The sequence below is a fragment of the Oenanthe melanoleuca genome, chromosome 18, assembly GCF_029582105.1.
Source record: "Oenanthe melanoleuca isolate GR-GAL-2019-014 chromosome 18, OMel1.0, whole genome shotgun sequence".
Lineage (NCBI taxonomy): Eukaryota > Metazoa > Chordata > Aves > Passeriformes > Muscicapidae > Oenanthe > Oenanthe melanoleuca.
The window spans coordinates 6568389-6581236 of NC_079351.1; the positions used below are offsets into that span (position 1 = coordinate 6568389).

Sequence of the window (12848 nt, forward strand, 5' to 3'; positions counted from 1 at the left end):
CGGGAATCGGGCTCCAGAAAGCTTTTTTTTTTTTTTTTTTCTGTGACTGCCCCGCCGGTTTTGTCCATCCAGGGCAGCCACAGCAAAGCTCCACCACTGCAAGGCTTTGTTGCTGTGAAGGATGACACACAGATCCATAACTGGAAATCCACCTCCTTGGAAAAACACTGCTTTCTGCTGGTCCTGTGTCACAGCCTCTCATCCCATCCCTTTGTCCTGGGAAATGACATCCCCACGCGGCTGGCTGCAAGTACCCCTGTGCCATGACCCTCCCTGTGCAGCATCCCAGTGTCATGAATATCTCTGCGCTGCAGCCACAACATCAACCCTGAGTATCCCCTGTACCATGAGCATCCCTGAACATCCAGTTCAGTGTGCACTGAACACACCAAATACATGCACGTACCCTCTTGGGAAAACGAAATCCACCTGGGGACCGTCACCACTAAGCCAATAAACTAGCTGGAGGAGCTAATCAGCTGCTATTCTACAGAGCACCAGCCGTCTCTGATGGTGGTGGCACCCTCTGGAGCTGGAGGTGGCAGGAGGTGGCAGCTTCACCCAACCTGCCCTGTGATGGCTTGGGGTGGCCCTGCCTTGGCATATTGGTGAGCTCATGCCAGGGCTCAGGACAGACTCACTGTCTTGGCCAAAATCAAGACCCAAGGAGGTGATGTCCATCCCTCTTCTGCAGGAATCACCCTTCCCTGTCGCCTCTCTGTCCACAGGCACGTCCGCTGTGGCCATCCACACCCGGCTCCTCCCGGCGCAGCTCCCGGCAGACCGGCTGCCTCTGCAGCAGTTTCCCAATAGGTTCACAAGATTCACCCACCTTGATAGGGAAGGAGTTCAGCCACAGAGATGTTAAGAAACTCAACCAAAGCTGCCCAGCCAGCTCAGAACAGAGGCTGGGTGAGAGCCAAGGGCTCCTGACCCCAGCTCTCTACTGCAGCCACCACTGCACCCCAAACTCTGAGCCCAGTGCTGTGCCCAGCTCCCAAAACAGGGGTTCCCCTAATTCCCCCATGGTGATGGTTGGTGAATTTGGCTGCCAAGGTGCTGCTGCCTGGGATACCTGGCTGAGCACCCATCCCTGTTCCCAAATGCCATGGCTGTCCAAATGCCACAGGTGTCCAAATGCCAGGGGTGCCTTCCTGCCCACAAAGAGCCTGTGCTGGGTTTGAGGCTCTGCAGCATCACTGAGGATGGGCTCCCCACCAACGCTGACAAACAGGCCCCTCGCCAAGCCAGGCACTGTGAGGTTGGTGATTGGGGCAACCACTGGGTTAACTGGCAGGGATGGGGAGGCTGCAATCAAGGATGTGGATTCCCATCAGCAGAGGCAAATGGCAGTGACACGAGAGCAGCTGGGAGCCCCTCACTGTCCCTACACCAATATCTGGCAACTTCTCAAGAGTAATTGGCATTTTCATCCCTTGGGAAACCTACAAAATCCTGGACCAGACCAGGGCCCTGCCTGCTCTGACACTGCACAAGCTGCAGGATGGCTGTCACATCAAGCCCTGCTCCCAGTTTCAGCAGCCTGGAATAACCCCAGCAGGAGCAATAATCTTCCAGGAGCTGAGCTTTGGGCAGCTCCTCACAGCATCCTGAGGCTGGATACAGCACCCCTGTGCTGTGAGTATCGCTGCACCTAATGCTTATTTCTAAACTCAACACAAGTCACCATTTACCCCTGGCTGGAGCCCCAAATCTTAAGGCTCACAGCCACACAGAGCCCAAGCTGTTCCTGTCACCAACTCGTCTCTGCTGATGGCATGTCTGAGTCTCTTCTGGCAGCTTGGCCTCCTTTCTCATCTCCTTCTTTAAGCAATACTGTCCTGCAACATGTTCAGATATAATGGTGGATGATGGTGAAGGCAGGTGATGGCAAAGGCAGAGAAGTTTGAGTACTCTTGATCTGCCTTCCACCCTGGGCTAGGCTGGAGGCCCACCAAAGGCAAAGAAGGATAGGGCAACAGGACAATGGAGTCAACTGGGAGCCTTTTTCCTTCTTTGGTAAAGGCTGGGAATATTTTTCCCCGGGGAAATCAAAATTTTAAGGTTTTTTTAAGAGGCTGGCAAAAGGTGAGACATTGGGCACCATCCTCATACAGCACAGACATTGATCACTTACCCCCAGCCCAGCCACTCCAGGACCCCCATCCAAACCCCCAATTCCCCCCTGCTGCTTCCCCTCACAAGCAAAGCAGGAAAAAACAGGCAGTTTGTTCAAAGTGAAGGCTCCCAGAACAATGAAAGGAAAAGCAGAATCGGAAACCTTGTCTCCATCCACACAGCTGGGAAGAAGGTGCAGCTCTCAGCTCTCGACCCCAAGGTTTGATGGCCACAGGGGACAGAGGGGACAAAAGCCAAGCAGGAAAAAGAGCATCACAGGAATCCTCTGGGGCTGGATTCACCCCTTGCAAAAGCCAAACACATGCTACTGCTCTGAGTTTCAGGCCTCCAGAAGTATTTCAGCTGGGGTGAGATGAATGGTGCTTGCTCCCCTTCTCGACAATAATTTGTGGGTTTGCAGTGGCTGCCTACCCCAAAGTGATGCAGCCCAGCCCAGCCCAGCCCAGCCCAGCTCCCCTGGCCAGGAAAAGTGGTAACACCCCTTCCCCACAGAGCCAAAACTGCATCCCCCAGCCCCATCCAGGATGGAAACAGCTGGGAAAGGCTTTGGGTGGGGGAAGGCAGGCAGCTCCTTCGGAGATATACAAGGGCTCCTTTCCCAGCTGGCCAGGGAAACGCGTTACCGGGAGGTGAAGTCACCGTCCCTGCTGGGACCTGGCTATTCCACTCTCCAGGATATGAACTCAGAGGAGCTGTATTTGCCCAGGGAAGAGGTGGAGCCTTTTCCATTTCCCCCATCCTTCCGAAAGGACAGGACACCTCCCGAGCGGGAAGAGATGGGCCGATAGCGGTGGGGGCCAGCAGCCAAGTGTGAGCACTGCCTGAACCTGCAGCGGGCACCCCGTGGGGACAAGGGCCACCCCTGGGCTGTGGGACACAGCAGAGCATTGGCTCCAGCATGAACAATGCACCTTAGCTCATGTCCAACCGTTCCATGGAAGCCAAGAAGGGCTATCCCAGAGACCCTGGCAAAGGGGCTGCACCTGCAGACACTCTCAGTGCTGTCATTAATGCCACACCGAGCAAATGGTGCATTAAAATAATCTGTGGTGGATGTGCTACAGATTGACAAGGGCAGAAATAACACGAAAAGGACTTAGAGGGATTAGGAGAACAAACCTAGGCAGATTTAACCTGGGAAAAATGCGGATTGCAGCATCTGGGGAGAAATAATCCAACCGGCAGCAGGTCAATAGGAGGAAGAAAGAGGGGAAGCAGGATGTTGGGGGACGGTGAGAGGAGCAGTGTGAGTGTGGGCACAGAGGCAGCTGCTGGTCAGGAATGCAACCTTGGCAGCCCTGCATGGGGGGGTGATGCTGCTTCCCAGGGTACCAGGGCTGTGAACATGAGAGAGGCTCACAGGGGACATGAGAGGTGAGTGACAGGAGCCAGCAGTTAAGAGCTGGCCTTGCATGGGAAGATTAGGGCAGGTCAGTAAGTCTGGATTAGCTGAGCAACAGTTAATTAGGGAGGGCGGGCAGGGACGCAGCAACCCAGCAACCCACCTACACCTGGAGGGGTTTGACGCTCCAGAGCAGCACGTACCTATTTATTTTATGGTTCTAACAATGAGCCCCAGATAAAAATTAGAGCATTGGCCAGAAAAACCCTGTGGGCTCAAGGGAGTGAAACGAGGATCCAGCCCCTACATTGTAGCTTGAAGGCTGCAGCAACCATGCAGCTCCCGGGGGAAGCAGGGCAAGGCTGGGGCTGGAGGACTGGGCTGCCACAGCCCTATGGCACCATGTTGCCATCAGTGCCAGCCCCGTGCCTGCACATGGCAACTTGGCACCCAGGAGCTGCTCCAGCCGGTGGAGCCAGTACTCAAAGCACACAGCGATGCGGAGGCTGGAAATCCTGTGACATCCTCCTCCTTTGGCCCCAGGGAAGCTGCCGTGCACCTGGAGCAGGCGCTGCCAGGGCGGACGGAGTGGCTGTCCCCACCCTGGCTGCGCTAATCTGGGCAAGGCACACGCAGGATGGGAGGGGAGGCAGCGGGAGGTGAAGCTGTTCGCTCGAGGTCACCCAGAAGGTCGATGGTTCAAGTGCTGCCACTCCTTCCCGAGGCCGCCACACGGCTGGGAACTGAATTTGACTCCAAACTCCCCCCCTCGCTAGCAGCCCGTGGGCAATCAGCTGTCAGCAGCCTGGACTAACCTCAGCTGGCTGCTGGCGGCCAGAGTTGGGAGTCACAGTTAAAAATACCTTGCAGATGCCTTTCCTCAACTCTGACCCTCGAGCGGGTGCTGCCGCCAGCCCCGCTCGGGGATGTGCCGGCGGGGTCCCCTGGACAGTCACAGCCTGGGCTGTGCAGAGACATGGCAGCTGCTGCCTGGGGACTGGGTTTTCCTAAAAACCAAGGATTTCCACTTCTGGGGGGCTGCTGATTGTATTCTCCTTGCCAAATTGAAAGGCTCAGCTTCTTAAAGCTTCCTTCCAGCAAGCGATGCTTGCACTGTCTGGCTCCCTCTGAGCTGCAGCCTGGATTTCAGCAGCTTCAGCAAAACGTCTCCTTTCCTCCAGGACAGAGTCAAAACGTGGCCTCTGGTTCCTGCCAGTCTCAAGGGATGCTGGATGGGTGACTGCTCCTGCAGATTCCATGGTGCTGCAGCCATTTGTGACATCTGCATTGGGAAAGAGTGTAAAGATCTCACCCAGCAGTGACTGCTCAGCTCCAAAGCCCTGATGGACAGGAGGGATCCCTCTCCAAATCCCTTCTCCAGTGATGGTAAGGGGGCACAGGACACCTCACTGTTTTCATTCTCTGTGCAAAGGTCACCTACCAAAACACATGAGAACTGACTGGCTGCTCCATGCTGCTGGCAAGTGGCAATGGAAGAGGGATGGTTCCATCCCCAGCAGGCACAGCCCAAGCTCTCTCCAGCCTGGGACAAGCAGCCTGAGAGAGGTGGTCCCACTGCCACTCTCTCCTTTCCCTCCCAAGATGGGGAAAGGTTTATCCATGCCCAGAGTGAGTGGTCTTTTCCAGACGAATCAGACTGCCTACCTGGGTTTCTGACTGGACAATGCCAAAGTGGGAGAAGCCATTGCCAAAATCTTGCCCACTGCCTCAGCTGGATTGGGATATTTTCATGCAGCTGTGGCAGTGAAGGATTTTCCTGGGATCCTGGTCTACAACAGGGTTTCATATGCAGTGGACAGGAGATGGATATGACAGCTACATGACCAGGATGTCCTGTACCACCCTGCATGTCCCCACAGGGAAGCAACAATCACTTAGCAGCTGGTGACAGTCTGTGTCCTGGGGAGAGGCATCACCCTGTCCTGGAAGCAGGAACCTGCCCCAGGACCCCACACCCACCTTCCCATCCCTTTGGGGCCCTTGGTGACTGCTGAGTTATTCTGGGCACTGCATTCCTGACCCCCTCCCCTTGTCCCAGCTGCTCCAGGGCCGGCAGGGAGTGCAGCAGGTTCCTCCCATTGCCCAGCCCGGACACCAGGGTCGGGCAGCAGCTGCCTGGGGACCAGCTGGGGACAAAGGCGACACGGAGCAGCCCCATCCCCCCATATACCTTGGAAGGGAGAAGGGCTGAATTACAGCAAGGTCAAAGGCATCACAATACAACTCCAGCAGAAAAGAAGGAGCTGGATCTGAGGACCCCCTGTCCATAGGCTGAACTCTGAGCAGCAGCTCCCCATAAAGGGATCAGGAATGGGTTTGGAGGCAGCACATCAACACCTCCCACTCCCCAAAGAAAAGGCCCACCTCAGCACCAGAGGTTACAGAGGCAGAGGCAACATCTTTGGCTCCTTCTCAAACCAATGTCGTGCCCAGCTTCCCGCAGGGACTCCACTGCCTGCAGGGACCCCTCTGCCAGGTCAGCCCCTCCATCCCAGCGCTGCCTGGGCGCTCCCCACACCCCATCCCGACGGAGCAGTGGGACACAAGCCAAGGCCTGCCCGCTGCCTGGACCCCTGCCTGGAAGCTGATCTGTTTCAACCCGATCTGTTTACGCCTTCCCGGCGCGGCGGGTGCGTGTCGGGAGCGGCCCCGGCAAGCCCGACTTGGCGCAGGCAGGACGTGGGAGCGAGCCCTGGAACCCCCACCTGCTGCCCCGCAGCATCCCGGGGCTGTGGGGAGAAAGTGGGGCAGCACACGGAGAAATGGGACCCTCTGCCTCCATCTGCTCCTTTCTGTAGGAAAAGGCACCACTTCTTGCTCTGTGCTACCCCTCCTGGGGCATCCAGTGCCCCCACCCTGGCCATGGCGGGTTGCTCCACCCCCCAGGCCTGGCAGGGAACAGATTTCTGATCAGTGGCAACCCTTCTGGGAAAGCACTGGGAAAGCCAACCAGCCCTGGAAGCCTCATGCCCCTTCCTGGAAAACAAGGTACTGTTTTTGCAAACACATGGGGGTAGGGGGCTGATAGCCACATGCTGGTCCCTGTCTCAGGGTCTGGGCTGTGCCCCACTGGGGCTGAGAAGAGGCACTGCACTGCTCCTGGGAGGAGATGTTCATCCAGGAGCACTCACCTGCTGTGAATTCAGTCCCACAAAGCCACAGGCATTTGGAGCAGGCTGCAGTGGGACAGAGTAGAGCCATGACTTTGGGGACTCAGAGCTGGACACCTACACCAGGTTTGGGGTGAAAGGAAAAGAGAAGCAGCTCAAGGATATCCATGTGCTGCTAAATATAACCAGTGTGACAGATGCTCCAAGACAGGGAGTTGCCTGTGCCTCAACACTGTTGAGGAGGAAACTGAGGACTCTCCCAGTGCTTAAGTAGTTCTTGAGGTATGGAGACACAGAGCATGGTCAGAGGCAGCACGTCATTCTGTGCAGGAGCCTCCTTCCCTCTAAGGAGGAGTGTCTCCCTTCTTTTTAAGCCAGCAGGATTAGCAGGTACTGGTTCAGGGAAGCCAGGAGGGCTCATGAAGCCCTTCCCATCTGTGTCAGCCCCACAAACCAAACCAGGGCTGCTTCAGACTAACCAGAGCAGCCTCTTTGGGTTGCAGCCCAAAGCAATCTGGGCCATGGCTGTGCTGGACCCCACACTGCTGGCCACACTCACTGTGTCCCCGTGTCCCCTGCGTAGGCAATGATTAGCCACCAGGGAGGACTCTGGCCCCCTTTGGAGGCCACTGAGGCAAGTGGCTCTCATGTGACCTTGCCATGGTGGGGACACATCCCAGGTCCCTGAGGGGATGAGGCTGTGAGCTGAGTGTCCTGCCCAGGGAGACAGCACACCCACGAAAGGGGAAGATCAGTGGGGTCCCAGTCTCCATACTGCTATTTGCACCCAGTTCACCTCCAGCTGGAAACCCCCTTCAGGCTTTTCCATGCCTGTCCTGGCAAAGGAACAAGGCAATGCCTCACAAGGGGGAGTGAGGCAGGCAGCCCCTGGGATAGATGTTCCACGGGGGAAAGAGGCACCTGCAGAGTGGGTGTCAGCGCCTGAGCCAACCTTGCTGCTGGGGACACCTCGGTGACAGGCACCAGATGCCCTTGCCATGCTTGCCAACCCCCTCCCAAGCAGACAGGCCCTTACACAACCAGCCATGCCCAGCATTACGAAACCCCAGGAGTTTTCACCCCTCCCAGCACAGCCGCCCACCTGGGGTGGCCGAGCCAGGCCCAGCTGCTGGGGAGGACGGGCAGGGGTCTGGGCATGGCACCAGTGCCGGGCCCACGTGCTCCCTGCGCAGCCTTGGCTGGGAGCGGCGCTGGCAGCGCCTGGCGGAAGCACGGCCGGACGTGTTGCACCAGGCCTGGGATGCTGCGGGCGCCGCAGACCCGCCTCGCTCACGCAGCTTCTCCCTGTGCCTTATCTCACCATCACAGCCTGCTCGCTTCCAGCTCCGGCCCTTCTCCCTGGGGGTGCAAACAGCTCCTACCCCGGGCAGCATCCCGCAGGAGCGAGGGATGGGCCAGAGTATCCAGCCCTTCCCTGGGAGGGTAGAGATCATACCGACAGAGCCATTTCCAAGCAGTTTGGGCATCTCCAGACAGGTCTGTGACTCACCAGGACACCTCGGCAAGGCTTGGGTGATATTACAGCCTCAAGGTTCAAACAGATCCCTCCCTCTCCATCCCAGGCATGATTTTTTAGGAAAGCTGGGATGGGATTTAGGGGGAGCGGGAATGCTCACAGCTCCTCCCCACCCTCTTGCTTGCTAGAGCAGCCAGAAAAAAAAAAAAAAAAGAAAGGTGGTTTATTGTTATTTAGTTTCTTGCCCCTTTCATACTCCTTTGCCGGAGTTTTTGCCAGCGGCGGGCCCCGGGTCTGGCGGGGATCCAGGACAGCCGAGGCGCTTTTAAAAACAAAGCAGGGCGCGTGCATGCACACATACACGCACGGCATCCAACCCGCTTTTAACTCTTGCCGGAGCAACGCTGGTGGAAGCATCCATTTCCAGCAGGAAACCATCTTACACACCATCCATCGCCACTGGGATCCAACAATTCACCTCCCACCTTCCCAGAAAAACCTCTTTGCAGCACTGAGATCCTGACAGAGAGGTGGCAGAAGTGATGCTGGTCCTTGTCGTGGTCCACCAGCTTCCTGCTGGAACCAGCCAAGCCAGAGGAGGGAATGCCTGTGCTGGCAGTGTCCTTGCCACGTCCCCTTCTCTGCAGCCCTGGGGAGCACCGTCCTGGTTCCTGCACCTGTGTGCTGCTGGCAGCTGGGTACATGGAGTCCCAGGGCTCGGGGCTGCCCTCCCTGCCTGGCTTCAAGCTGTCCTCATCTGCAGTGTCGCTTGTTTCTGGGTCAGACAGCCAAAACAGCGTCTGCAGCCCTCGGGAAGGGGCAGCTGAGCCCCCTGGTCTGGGCTGAGTCACCAGGAAATGCCCAAGGGATGAAAATTCCCCTCCTGTCCCAAACCTCAGCCTCCTGCCCATGACATTGGGGATGGCTGCCAGCCTGGCTCCATCCATGGCCCTGAGGGACCTCCACATTTCCAAGAGATCCCAGATTCCCTGGGATACCCCTGTGCTGTCTGGCCATCTTGAAAGGATGGCAGCATGGCCTGGAACAGGCTCAGAAGTCCCTCCATCCTCTTCCCCGGAATTATCCTGGTTTTTTCCCGCCACTCTTTTACAAAGACAAGAAAAAGTCAGCTGCAGTGGCCCAGGCTGACAGCAGGGACCACAGGTTGCCCTGTCCAAAGGCTGGGGACAGAAATTCAGACCCGAGACAGAGGGAGATGTGGAGCTGTGAACACAGGGAAATGGGGTGCAGAGGGCCAGGGGCTGGGCCAGCCGATGCCCAGCACAGGCTCCTCCATCTCCCGTGTGACGCTGTTTGCTCGTGCCTTATCTCCCGCACTCGGCACAGCGACTCCTTCCCTGGCTCCGGGCGCTCCGGTGGCAGCCGGGCCCCTTTCCAAACACAACACCCGCTGGAGCCCAGCTTTGAAAACCAACTGTCCCTTCACTCCTTCCGCTGCCTGTGCGGGGCTTTTCCTTCCCAGCAATAGAGGTGGGAACGCCAGGATGTGGACGGGAAAACCCACCCAGCAAACACCCGGCTACCAGAGGAGACCCCCCCTTCCAGGGAGGTCAGGAGCCACAGGAGGAGGAAGAAAGGATTGACCCCACCTTGCCACGGAGCTGCAGCCCCACCGCCATCCAGCCCCGTGGCTGCCGCACTCCGGAGCCTTTGAAGCCTCTTTTCTCCCGCTCCTACCACCCACCCAGCGCAGGCTGGCTCAGGAGCAGGTTTGGGCACGCTGTGGGGTGCTGGGGTCCCGGCACGGGGCCGGGCCAGCCCGGCTCCCCGGGCACGGTGCCTCGCCCCGCTCCTGGCTCGGGCTGGAGGAAGAGGCAGTTTTGCCCGTTTCGGCAGAGTTTCTCAGCGTCTCTCCGCAGGCGTGCCCACAGCCTTTCCAAGCCGGAGCGCGGCTGTGGAGCCGGTCCAGCCCGTCAGACCTACAGCGTGCGGGGAGAGGAGGGGAGGACACAGCCAGGGAAGCTTTGGAACTCATCCTCTAAACTTGGGTTATAAGGGACGTGGCCAGGGCCACACTTGTGCTCGGTGGCAGAGGTGGGTCCAGCCGCCTGCACTGCCCGGGGCAGGCGTGGAGCAGGAAAGGTGCCCAGGCACCCCTGCACGCTGCCAGCAGGGAAAGCCATCGGGTGTAACAGAGCCTGACACGATAAGGATCCTGCCCAAGGCTCTGCCCTGCAGCCAGACCAGGAATAGCACCTGCTGTACCCGAGGGTTTGGGACAAGTCTCGCTGGTAGCAGCAGCGAAGAGGAGGATGGTTCTCTTCCACACTGAGCTTGCTGCCTGGCACAAAGGCACATCCAACATCATTACAAAATAACTCCCAAATTGGGAAAAGGAGCAACTTCTCCCCCAAACAACTACAGACCTGCTGCTGTTGGGAAAAGCAGAAATCCCAGCAGGTCATGAAAGGAGGGCGGATGTTTCTGAGGAGGACAAGGACACAGAGCACCAGTGGCAAATGCTAACAAATCACAGGAGAGTTATTAATCCTCATACTTTGAGGCTTAAGCTGATACAGCTACTTGGGATTAGGAAAAAATTCAAGGGGGAGAGAAGAAGTGAGTTATCCCACATCTGCCTGCTACAGTCTCATAGAATGCAGAGCAGCATCGTCCTTCTGCCAAGCTGGATGGTGGCAGCAGCATCTGAGGGCTGGCACAGCTCTTGAGAAAACCTTAACATGCTTTGTGCTGCCAGGACACAGCAGTGAGAGGCTCCAACACAGGCATGGAGATAAAGCCAAGACCCCTCTGCAAGCTTTACTGGCATTTAACACCTTGCTAGGTCATGACCCAAACACAGCCATGTCCCAGGAGCCCACCACAGTCCTTAATATCTAAGGTCTGGAAAGCACCAACATAGCTGGTGAAATGGGGCAAATGGCTGACTGAACCTCCTCAAGGCAGCAGCTGAACCCCAGCAGGGCTTTGCTCCCTGTCCTTGAGAGTTTCACACCAGTTTGCTCAGCTGCTGCCCTTTCTTTGCACTTCGCATAGGTCTAAACAAAAACCTTCACCACTCCCTTGAGGAAGGCAAACAGTGAATCCCGCTCCCATCACCTTCCACAGCTCCTCCAGACCCCGGCTATCACAGGGACACCCCCTCTCCCAGCATCGCCCTGGCATCCCCCCATCCCCTGTGGCTTGATCCTGCACTCAGGGATGGGGACACCCAAACTTTGCCGGGCACTGTCCAGCTGCAGGAGATCCCTGGCCAGAGGAGCTCTGCCTCTCATCTCCCCTGGGAGCCCCAAGCCCACAGTGCTGGCCCTGGCCGGGCCAACTGGTGCATTGTTGGCGAGGGCAGCAGCCCAGGGACATGATTGATCGTGGGGGAGAGAGGCCAAAGCCGTGATGGGTCGTTTAACAATTTCAATTAAACTCTGCAGCGCTCCCGAGGCAGAGGGGCGGGGAGAGGGAGAAGGAAAATAAAAAGCGGGATGTTTCCATTGCCAGGGAACCTCGGGCCCGGCAGGAGCAGCCTGGCTCTCCCAGACCAGAACCTCCTCCCTGGCTGCAGGAGTGACCACGGCGCCGGCCGACATCCCCTTCCCGCAGGCAGGACAACTGCCCTCACCTGCCCCTTCCCTCCTGGCTCCTGCCCCCAAAAATCCTGTCCCTGCCCACCCCACCAGCTTGGAGTGAGGGGTGCTGTGACCCACTTGCGCGGCGGCGCTTGCGCGGGGAGGAGGCTGCGCACGGAGAATATTAAACAACGTGTCCCTGAAGTTCCCGCTGCCACGACTGGCGCTTGGATTTTGCTTACGTGCGGTGACTTTTTTAGGCACAGAGAGCCCCAGAGGGCTGATCACAGCGATCGAGCTCCCAATCCACTGAGACAGCATAAGGACTCTTAGAGGGATTTAAAAAAATGTATGATAAAAAAAAATGAAGTAAAAATCAGCATCTCAGCCTGTCATATGGAAAAGGCGCTTTAATGAACAGCAAAGGCAGCAAATGCTTGGCTCACATGGCATTGGTGAGAAGAGGGAGAGGGGACCATAAGGGATGGGGAACAGTGGTGCCCTCCAGGGGATGAGCCTCCAGGACCAGGCAAGCCCCATAGCAAGTCAAGCATAGGAGGTCCACTGAGGGCTTGCAGCAGTGGCCTTGGAGGGGTCAGGGTTTTTGGCCCCTTCTTAAAAAGGAATAAAATGAAAATATGCTGAGGGAGCTGCTGGTGCAGCTGCAGCAGGGGAGTTAAACACACATGTTCACGTGGGTGCTCCAAGGCTGCAGGGAGGGCAAGACTCCAGAGAGAAAACAGACGGGATTGAACTGGGAGAGAGTTACTGGAGGGTACTGGAGAAAACAAGTGTGACTTCACCCCTCTGGGTGAGGGAGAAGAGAGACATGGGCACCCCAGCCTGCACACACTGCCTGGCCATGGGACACCAGCTCAGGGGATTGGGGCTGTGTCAGCCAGCAGAACACTCACGTTATTTATTGCCTTGGGGGTGTCCTTCAACCACCCACATGGGCAGACTGCTCTTGTTCAGCCCAGCGACCCTGTCCCTGAGCAGCAGGGGCAATGGCACCCAGTACCTTCACCCAGGGAAGGGGCACCAGATGCCCTTGTTCTGGGGAGGAGGTGGCTCCCAGCCCTTCTGAAAGCCCAGCATTTGAGATTTCCAAAGTTCTGGCCACAGTCAAAGCTTTCCAGCAGATGACCCAGGGGAGCCGATCCCCTCCTCACGTTTACAATCCTCAGCCTAACTCGGGTTTCTTCGCACCAGCC

General features: G+C 57.4%; 1 protein-coding gene across 8 annotated transcripts in view; it reads right to left on the minus strand.

Annotated features, from left to right (window-relative positions):
- Positions 1 to 12848, minus strand: part of CASKIN2 (CASK interacting protein 2) — a 52337-nt gene that overhangs the window by 16268 nt on the left and 23221 nt on the right. The window lies entirely within an intron of this gene.